General features: G+C 33.7%; 1 non-coding gene across 1 annotated transcript; it reads left to right on the top strand.

The window, feature by feature from the left end:
* Positions 1-211: 211 nt before the first annotated feature.
* Positions 212-318, top strand: LOC120219979. Its single transcript, XR_005525429.1, has one exon. It is a non-coding gene; the product is annotated as a U6 spliceosomal RNA (small nuclear RNA).
* The last annotated feature ends 10,487 nt before the right edge of the window (positions 319-10,805 follow it).

Genomic DNA, 10,805 nt, shown 5'->3' on the forward strand with positions numbered 1-10,805 from the left:
AACACTAGATAGACTGGAAAGATGATGAGGCTGATTCACCACACTGGAAGATGAAGTTTCAAAAAAAAAAATAAATTAAAACATGTCATAAAGGAAGAAAAAAGGGTGATAATTTAGACATTTAAAAAATTAGGATTAGGGAGACCTGTGACTATCACCTCCAACTACAATGGAGTACCCGGGCCTCTTACAATAAAGAATGAGACAATAGGTGCTCTCTTTGGCAGCACATATAATAATATTGGAATGATACAGAGAAGATTAGCACAGCCCCTGCACGAGAATGACATACAAATTGCAAATTGGTGAAACATTCCATAAAAAAAATGAGAAAATAGGACAAAATATATAATACATATGTTTTCAGACACTGGAAAACAGGCAGCACAGGATTGTGATTCCTAAGAGAAGGAAGATAACTGAAGTATTATAATCAGTCCAGCTTTATTCTGGAGGCACCTTCCATACTGTGATGCAGGAAGAACTAAGAGAAACAAACAATAGCAGCCTTCAGATGTTCTGTCAGACACATAAAGAGGGATGGAATTTGAGGAGTGAAGTGCAAGATAGAAGACAGCTAAGCCCAAAAGTTCCATAAATTTTCATAAAGCTTCCTTTGACTCTGTTGTTAAACACAAAGCATGGGATGGCTAAAATAAGATTCCTAGGGTCTAGGTAGAGAACCAGTACCGGGTTGGGTGGGAAGAGAGTGGTACTAAATAATTCCTAAATTATCACATGTTCGGATAAGAGATGTTTAAATTCTGATCATGTAGAGCATAAATAAATTACTAATACCTGGAGCATTCAAAAGAGACCTCTTAAGGTTTTTGATTTAATCTGCAAATAAACTAGTCAAAAACTAACTTCAAGAGTCTTCAAAGGGCAAAAAAGAAAAAAGAAGACTCAAAAATAAAACTTACAATGTCCAATACCTAACCAAAAACTTATTGAGTACACAAAGAAGTAAAATAAATGTGACTCATAACCCAGAGAATACTCAGTTAATAAAAACTGATACAGATGACAGAAATGATGAAATATGACACTAGGCATTAAAACAGCTATAAACATGCTCAGGAATAGGAAAACCACCAGACATTCTCCATACATACACAGAAGGAGAAAAGAACACATAGGAGACACCTGTCCATAGCAATTCTGAAATCCAACTGGAAAGATGTGCCAGTTCCTTCACGTGTTATTCTCTGTGACTCTTGGTTATGCATTTTTGGCTATCTGTTGCCCTCTGAATTATTATTTTTCGTAGTGTTTGCAACTGTGTAGTTTTCTCAAGTTGCCTTCTTCCTATAGTAATTTGAAGATCCCAGGGCTTCTTTTGATTTTTCACTTTCTTTATCACTTTGTCACTTTCAATCAGGTTAGTCTAATTCTTTTTAAAACTTTGTGGATTCCTTATGTTTTGATTTACAATCCACACTATTAGTCAAATGGCACATATACAAGTATATGCAAATATGCTGTTCTCTATTTTGGGCTCTCTGAAAGTCTGCTCTGGGACATCTGACACTTAGAATCTTAAAAGTACCTGTTGTGCAACACATGGGATCATTAAAGCATTTCTTAAATCATTTGTTTCTCAATGATTTAAGAAGAAGAAATTTATTTCAAAACTGTTTATAAGACATTTTAAATCTTCATGAGGACCTAGTAAAGGATCTTACAAGCATAAACTGCATTTAAAGATTTCCCCTAAAGCACTTATTAGTGCGAGAATATTTTGTATTTTTGTTGTTGTCACTGGTATTGTTGTTCGTTTTTCTAGCTAGAGAGATAGGGATTGAGAAAGTTTGCTTTGTATTATTTAATTAATTTTTAATGTTTATTTATTTTTGAGAGAGAGAGAGAGAGAGAGAGAGAAAGCGTGAGCAGGGGAGGAACAGAAAGAGGGAGACACAGAATCCAATGCAGGCTCCAGGCTCTGAGCTGTCAGCACAGAGCCTGGCTTGGGGCTAAAACTCATGGACCATGAGATCATCACCAGAGCTGAAGTCAGATGTTCAATCAACTGAGCAACCCAAGAGCCCCTAGAAGCTTTATTTTCAAATAGAGAAGATAATGGCTCTCTTTTATTTAAAAGTTTATTCTTTAGCTCATCTCTTTCCTCTTGAATTTTATCATGTGGAATGAGAAGAAGCTAGGTAGAATTTTTGATATTCTGCCTGGAAGTCTCTTTAACCAAATCAAGTTTCCATGCGCTTTCTAATTTCTACATTTCCTGCAGTTGACAGTGTTGTTGAATTTCTACTAATATACACTTACAACACCTCTAATATTCTTTCTGTATTCCTTTAAGCTCTCCCTGAAAATCTTCTTCAGGTTCATTAGGTATGCACTAACACTCTCCTTGAGATCTTTATTCTTTCCTTTTGAGTCTCACAGGGCCATTCCTGGCTTTTCCTTCTTCTTGAACCCAGAACTTATGCCAAAATTTTTAGGTATTTAAGACACCATTCCACTTCCAGGCGTAACTTTTTTGTTGTGCTTAGCTATTAGAGTATAACAAACCACCTCAAAATTCAGTCACGTAAAACAACATTTTATTATCTTTCACAATTTCTCTGAATCAATAATCCAGAAAGATTTTGGTCTCAGTCATTCATTTGCTTGCAGTAAGATGGTTTATGAAACAAAACAGTATACAGAAAGTGAAGCAGCTTAGGGAATGGCTGGCCCTCACTCTATCTGCCTGTAGTCCTCTCCTACGTGTGTTCACTATTGTACTATAATATGGAAATAAATAAAATATAAGTCCTTTAGAAAGTAGGTGGTATTTATTTGCAGACAACATGATTATATAGGAAATTTAATGAATCTACCAAAAAATCCCATAAAAATTCAATGTTGGAACCAACCTGACAATAAAGTATATAAATAAATAAATAAATAAATAGATAGATAGATAGATGATAGATAAAACATATAAATAAAGGGATAAACTAAAATTTAAATAAATCAATTTTGAGAAATTATATTATTGAGATATCAGTTCTCCCCAAACTTACCTATATAGATTTAATGCAATATATAAAATTCTAGGAGGCATGTTTTAGGGATTGCCAAGCTACTGCTAAAGTTTATATGGAAAAAGTGGAAAAAAAATTGTAATAGCTTAAACAAATTTCACAAAGTTGGAGGTCTTATATCAGCTGATTTCAAAAGCTTAATGTAAAGTTATAAAATCATAAGATATAAGGTAGAAAAACAGTACAGAAAACATAGTAAAAAAGCAGACATAATCAATTAATTTTTAATACACATGTCAAAATAATTTATGGGTATAAGACAGTCTTTCAACAAAGGGTACAGTACCAACTGGATGCTTGACACAAAAGTGAAATGGATCATATATACCCCTGTAAAAGTATAAAACTTCTTGATAAAAGACATAGGAAAAAAAACTATTCATCAATGGGCTAAGATGTCTTAGATAGGAAGCAAAGTACACTAAATATAATAAAAAAAAGAACATAGGAATAATTTTACTAAACAAAATAACAGATTTAATCCCATAGTATATTAAATGGACAAATGATTATGTGTAGCAAGGATTCATCCCAAGAATTAAAGTTTGGTTTAATGTTCTAATTCTACCAATTAATTCTCTGTATTAATAAATTAAGCAACACAAATTATATCTCAATGCAGGGAAAAACAATATTTACAGCATTCAACATCTACTGTAAAAAAATCATCAGGAAACTGGAATAGAAGAAAACTTTCTCATTATGAATGTGGGAATATAAAATTTTATTTAATGGTGAAAGACTGAATACTTTCTTGTCAAGATTTGGAATAAGTCAATAAGGACTGGAAATAACCTCAAATCACTGAAAATGCATTCCTGACTAAGGTGCACTTGGGTACCAGGTATTCATTGCTCTGGTGAGTGTATTCTTTTCTAACCGGATCACAAAACAAAAACAGTATGCATTCAGACAGAATGACAAAACACATACATTTGTAGCTTTGCCCAGAGCTATGTTAATTTTCATGCCCTTTGTCATAATATAACATAAAAAGATCTGGGCCATCTAGATATAGCAGAGGACAGCATATTGACCCATCTTTTGACCACATTCATGATGATTGGATAGGATAAGAAAGAAGAGAAAGGAAAATACACATACTTAAAACATGAACATAAATTTCTATTCTATAATAAAAAATTTTTTTGGTGTTTATTATTTGAGAGAGAGAGAGAGACTGAGCGTGATCAGGGGAGGGTCAGAGAGAGAGGGAGACACAGAATCTGAAGTAGGCTTCAGGCTCTGAGCTGTCAGCACAGAGCCAACCCAATGTGGGGCTCAAACCCACAAACCTTGAGATCATAACCTGAGCTGCAGTCAGATGCTTAATAGACTGAGCCACCCTAGTGCCCCAACAATAATTTTCATAGCAGATGTATTCACAATAGTTAAAATCTGTGAACCTAAATTTATATCTATCCAAAATGGGTAAAAATATAAATATTCAATGTAGTAATTCTCAGCATAAAAAGGAATAAACTACTGATGCACACAATATGAATGAATCTCAAAAAAAAAAAAAAAACTAATGCTAGGGTTTCTGGGTGGCTCTCAGTTAAGTGTCCAACTCTTGATTTTGGCTCGGGTCATGATCTCACTGTCTTGAGATGGAGCTCAGAGGCCTTGGACTCTGCACTGGGTGTGGAGCCTACTTGATAGTCTACCTCTCATCCTCCCTCTGCACCTCCCCTACTTATTCTCTTTCTCTCTCTGAAACAATAAACACACACACACACACACTCACACACACACACATACACACACACACACGCAAATGGAAGGAAGCCAGACTGAAGAGTACACAGTATATTATCCAGTTTATATGATGTTCTACAACAAGCAAAGCTACTTGACGGTAAATGGAACTGGAACTGTGGTTGCCTGGGGACAGGGAGTATAAATTGAATGGGAAGTGACATAAAGGAGCTTGCTGATGACAATGCTCTCCACTTACACAGATGTTTGGGATATATTAGCGTATGGAAGTGGGAAAACTCATGAAACTTTACATTTAACATATGTACATTTTGCTTTATGCAAATTGCACCTACCTCATTAAGAGGTGTCATCACTAAGTGTTATTTTCCAGAATATGTCAAGTGCAGTATAACTATGAACTTCTGAAAAGTGAGATACAAATTGTATAATAAATTATTCTTCTTCCTTCGCATAACATATTAGAATATTGACTTTTTAAAATACACTATTAAAGACAAATAATTCCTTTGAAGATAAATACAGTATAAAAACACTTTATCTTAACAAGATTGCAATACTTTCATTGTTGGACTACAGTTAAATAATTATCTTGCCAAAATGCAAATTTTCATAGTTCCTTTTCAGTGTCCCTGGAGGACCTTCTTCACTTTAAATGTCTAATTGAGGTAATAAAGAAGACAATATTTTTCAATGCAATTTGCAGAGGCAGTCCAATAAAATCCACAAGCACTCACAATCAATACAGTTAAAGGCTAATTTATGATTTCTCAATAGTTTCTGTACAAACAATGCTGTTCCTCCGTCTGATTTAAAATAAATTTAGGCAAAAAATTGTAAGCAAGAGAAAATAGTCATTAGGGCTTCCTTCCTCTCTGTTTTTAATGAAATATTGAGGAATTCCAAAGAATGTCATTATTCCTTTTGTATTTGTTCATTCTCTGAAAGTTTGCTTCTCCTCCATTTAGGTTGCCATTTTGAAAAACTCTTCTCATTTATTCCCTTTTACTCAGAGTTGCATTCATACTTTTCTCTTAATTTACTTGGTACTTAGGAAAATAAGGAAATGTTTGTATTATAAAGGAAATACTGCTTTGAAATCATCCACTGGAGTGGAAGCTGAGTGATATTTAACATCTAACAAAGTTCAAATACAAACAGAATGAAGAGTAGATTTCAAAATGGTATTTCCATCACTCTTGTTTGAATCATTTATCCTGTCAGTACTGACTACATCTTTCTGAATGGCATATGATAGACATTTAGATACACTGGGAGACTGACAAAACATTTAAGAAGAATATTTAGCTACTTCATTATTCTTTGTGAAATAGACATCATATTGTCCATATGAAAGCTTAATGTTTTTTTTAAAATTTTGCCATCAGAATAATAATAATAATAATAATAATAATAATAAAACAGCATTCTGTTTACCAAAAGATTCAACTTTAAAATCTAAACAATTTCTTTTACAAATATCTTGGGGTAGGGGCACCTGAGTGGTGCAGTTGCTTAAGTGTCCTACTCTTGATTTCATTTCAGGTCATGATCTCAGTGTCCATGGGTTTGAACTTCAGATCAGGCTTTGCATTGAGAGTGAGGATTCTCACACTGCGAGTACTTGGGATTCTTTCTCTCTCTCCTTCTCCCTCTGTCCCTTCTTCTCTCTCTCTCTCTCTCTAAATAAATAAATAAATAAACTTAAAAAAATATCAGGGTAGACAATTTCATTACTTTATGCTAAGTTACTTTGGTCTTCAAATGCAGATGTTACATCTACTCAGTGAAACAAAACAAAATATATAATTTAAGACCCAGAAAAGATGATAGCTCAGCCACAGCATGGAGTTTCACCAAAATGTCCACAGGAAAGTTGGTCAAAAGTTAAATCTGCATTTCTTTGTAATTAAGAGGATGTTTACCTGAGTAATTTAATCCCTAGGATTATTGTGCATTATAAGAAAAACATGGAAATTTGGAATTATTGTGACAATATCCTTAGCAATTACATGGAAAACACATATATGAATATAACTTCTTAAACTTACAGATTTTGGGGTAGAAAATACATAAAATTTTTAGAAAGAGCATATTCTGTGTGCACAGTGATCTCATGAATGTTAGTTTGCCCATTGCAGTGAAACCTGTATGTAGAAAGGTATATAAACTCATGAGCTGCATATCAGCTACTCAACATTAATTTGATTAAATGACTATAATGGAGAACTAACAGAAAAAATATAGTGTTAATGGTAGCCATAAAAATGATTGGTTTACAATTCTGTAGAATTTATGAGTATGCTCTCCATGTAACGTGAAAGAGAGGGCATGAACCCAAATAGCATACATAACTAGGTAACAGGAACTCTGCCAAGTGCATACAATCTTTCAGGAAGATGCTTCTTATTTATCCACTCACAAAATAAGCAAATTCTTTTTTGTTTTTTTTGGGCTTTTGTTTGTTTGTTTTAAACAGAGAGAGAGCAAGTACGAGCAGGGGAGTGGCAGAGAGAAAAGAGAGAGAGGGAGGGAGAGAATTTTCGGGAGGCTCCACACTCAGCATGAGCAGGGCTCAATCCCATGACCATGAGATCATGACCTGAACTGAAATCAAGAGTCAGATGCTTAACTGACTGAGCCACCCAAGTGCCCCAAGATAAGCAATGATGAGTTAAGCATGCACACTGCAGCAGTACTATGCAGTGGCATTGATTAAGAATCACATTATAATTTATATAAGAAAATAACAATTTCAAATTCAAGATAAATATAAAACAGAGCAAGCAAAGTTACTATAGTCATATAGAAAAGAGTGTAATTAAATGAGGCTGAGGGGAATGAAAAAGCCGTCACAGAAATGTTAGTGATATCCACCTAAGTTATTATTGCTAACAGAGGATACATGAAATCATAAGATACATAGATCATAAGGTCACATAATCATAAAGATCATAGATCATAAATATTAGATCATTAGGTCAATTAATTCATCAACTGATAAACTGAGCATTTATTATGCAGATATATGCTTCTTACTCTGGAAGGTGTGCAGAGTAATGTATAAAAGCAATCTAGCAGTAATCACCATGTTGAGGAACATGGGACAGAAAACATGTTCAAAAAACATTTTTAAAGTATTATTAACAAAACGTAAAACCTCAAACTGATTTCCATTCTGCTTCTGTTACTAACCACAAAGCAGAATGGTAATGTAGTATACAAACTATTTAGCAGGTGAGTTAAACTCAGTTACACCCAAATATCTATATCTATTTGTGAATAAATCTGGGTTTTTTTTTATATAAAAAAGTTTGGCATACAGTTAACATATTTAGACCTAGAAGGAATACATGGCTCCTTAAAGAGAAAAAAATAGAGAAGGCAATGCCTGCCCATTTAAAGCAGGCAAAACTAGTTTTATCTGTATGCTAAGAGTTATAATGTTGAAATAATTTAAATAACTAGCATTGAATAAATTAGGTAAGGAAAATAGCCACTTGGTATAATCTTTTGAGCAATTTTGTAGAAATATCATAAAGGAGCAACATGGGTTAGCACTGGAAAGAGTGATAGAGAGCCCTTCTTACTGGGGAAAAAAATTGCAAATTGGTTGAGTTGGATGATATATCCCAGAAAGAGAAGAAGAAACATGCTATTTTTTTCTGAAATAGAGACTATAAAGTATAGAAACAATGAGAAGAGATGAGTAAATAGAAGTGAAGAACACAGACACAGAAAGGCAATCTCTAATTGAAATAAAATTAAGATACAGGGGTGCTTGGTGGCTCAGTTGGTTAAGTGTTTGACTCTTGAATTTGGCTCAAGTGATGATCTCATGGTTCATGAGATCAGGATCCACATCAACACTGACAGCATGGATCCTGATTGGGATTCTCTCTCTCTCTCTCTCTCTCTCTCTCCCTCCCTCTCTCAGCCCTCCCCATCTGTTCCCCTCCCTGATTTCTCTTTCTCTCTCCCTCCCTCTCAAAATAAGTAAATAAACTTTAAAATTAAGATATCATAAGCTTCTGTGAAGTTACATCCCCAAATTTTAAGTCCAACATTTAAAACATTATTCACAGACACAACACATACCATGAAATGTATCTAGCCAACTTGATATTCCCCTCCAAACTGGTAGAACAGGCCAATTCTATGCTTAAGTTTTGAATATTTTTCTCTTTTAATAAGTAATAAAAGGGCCACTAGAGAAAAGTCTAGCAATCTTTGAAACCTCTCTGCAAAGTTCATATGTAATTACCAATTTATTCCACCATCACCAGACACTATGCATTTAACTACCTTACATTAATACTGCATTTATATATTGCAATCTTACAATTTGTTTCCTCCCTCCTTCCTTCCCCAAATAGAGAAAATATGAATCAATAAAATGGTTTGCTTCAGGGAAGGACATCTTTTGAGGCAAACAAACGTGTGCATATTTGGTTATGATAAAAAGGCCTCTGTGAAAAACATGAAGGGACTAAGAATAGACTAACTGTTCTTCATAATATAGAATCAGGAATTGGATAACAGTGTAAAATAACAAAGGAAGAAGTCTAGCAATGTGGTGAAGACTAAAATCCAAGTAGAAAACATGCCCAATTCCCTCAAAGGATAATTATTTGAGGAATATTTACCACTCATTTTACATGTTTTGGTGATATGCTTGCTGTCCCTTGCTCCTTTAATTACTCCAGATGATTCCATAAAGCAAAGTGCCAGAGCTTAGTATCTAACTAAGAGTAAGAAAGGAACAACAGAGGTAAAGGACTATAAACACACTGGGAAATGGACACTCAGTTGAAAGACATCACCAAGACAGAGATAATTAAACATAAAGGCAAATGATGCTATTTTCCTTTGAAAATGGATTAAGTGTGTATTAATTTTCTATTGTTGTATAACAATTTCCCAAATTTAACAATTTAAAACAACATAAATGTATTCTTTCACAATTTCTCTCTGTCAACAAGGTAGCAAAACCTTGGCTACTCAAAAAAAGACAGCAGGCCAAATTTAGCTTGTGAGCCACAGTTTGTTGAAGACTTCTCCAGAGTTTTTATGGAAGTCACACTTGGTTCCATTAGTAGCTAAATCCTTACTTTTTTTCTTATTCTCCTAAGAAATCCCTCTGTATGTACACACACACACACACACACACACACACACTATTAGACTAACTGTATTTTTTGTTTCTATTTATAATTTAACTCATAAATTCTCCTATTTATTTCCATAGTCATGATTCCATATAATTTCATATAACTAGAAATAGATAAAAGAAATCCCTATATGTATGGGCAAACTATATCCCTAAACGATTTATTTTTTGGTTCCTATAAGACTTAGTTCTATTATCTTTTACAATTAAACTTGTTTCACTACGTGACGTTAACAATGGCATCTAAAATCTATGGTGTTCTTACCTTGTGTCTTCTACAATGAATGCATAAAAACATTTTAATGAGAACAATTGCGTTTTGTTCAATTTTTCTTAGTACTAGTTCTTGGGCTTTTAACAGAAATGTTCCATGGTTTACAGAGACAAAAAAATAGATGGCTGAAATTTGCACATTGTGCATTTGAGATTAGTAGAGAGAATATGCGCTAAAGTAGTCCCTGATAGTCTAGTTAACCCATAACACTTCAATCATGCATTGTGCTCTTAAAAATTTTTCATAAGATTATTTATTCACAAATGGTTGCCTGTTGTACAGAAAGGGTATTTTTAAAGTTCAGATTCAGTAATGATTTCAAGAGATTAAATTATGGTCTATTTGCTTTGAACCCATGAGTAAATACCTTTCTTTCCTGGAAAATAAACACTGATGTTTAACGGATGCTAGAACATTAAAAACAGACTAAAACTAGATTTTTTATTTTTAATATATTACAAAGTAATATTTATGATTTTTTTGGACAAAGTGGCACCTCATAAATATTTTTTAAATAGCATTTTATAGGTTTACAGCAACCTTCTTGAGAAAATGTTTAACCTTATGGCCCTAGAAAAGTTTTCAAGCTTGAAAA

The sequence above is a fragment of the Hyaena hyaena genome, unplaced genomic scaffold, assembly GCF_003009895.1.
Source record: "Hyaena hyaena isolate Hyena2069 unplaced genomic scaffold, ASM300989v1 scaffold_657, whole genome shotgun sequence".
Taxonomy (NCBI): domain Eukaryota; kingdom Metazoa; phylum Chordata; class Mammalia; order Carnivora; family Hyaenidae; genus Hyaena; species Hyaena hyaena.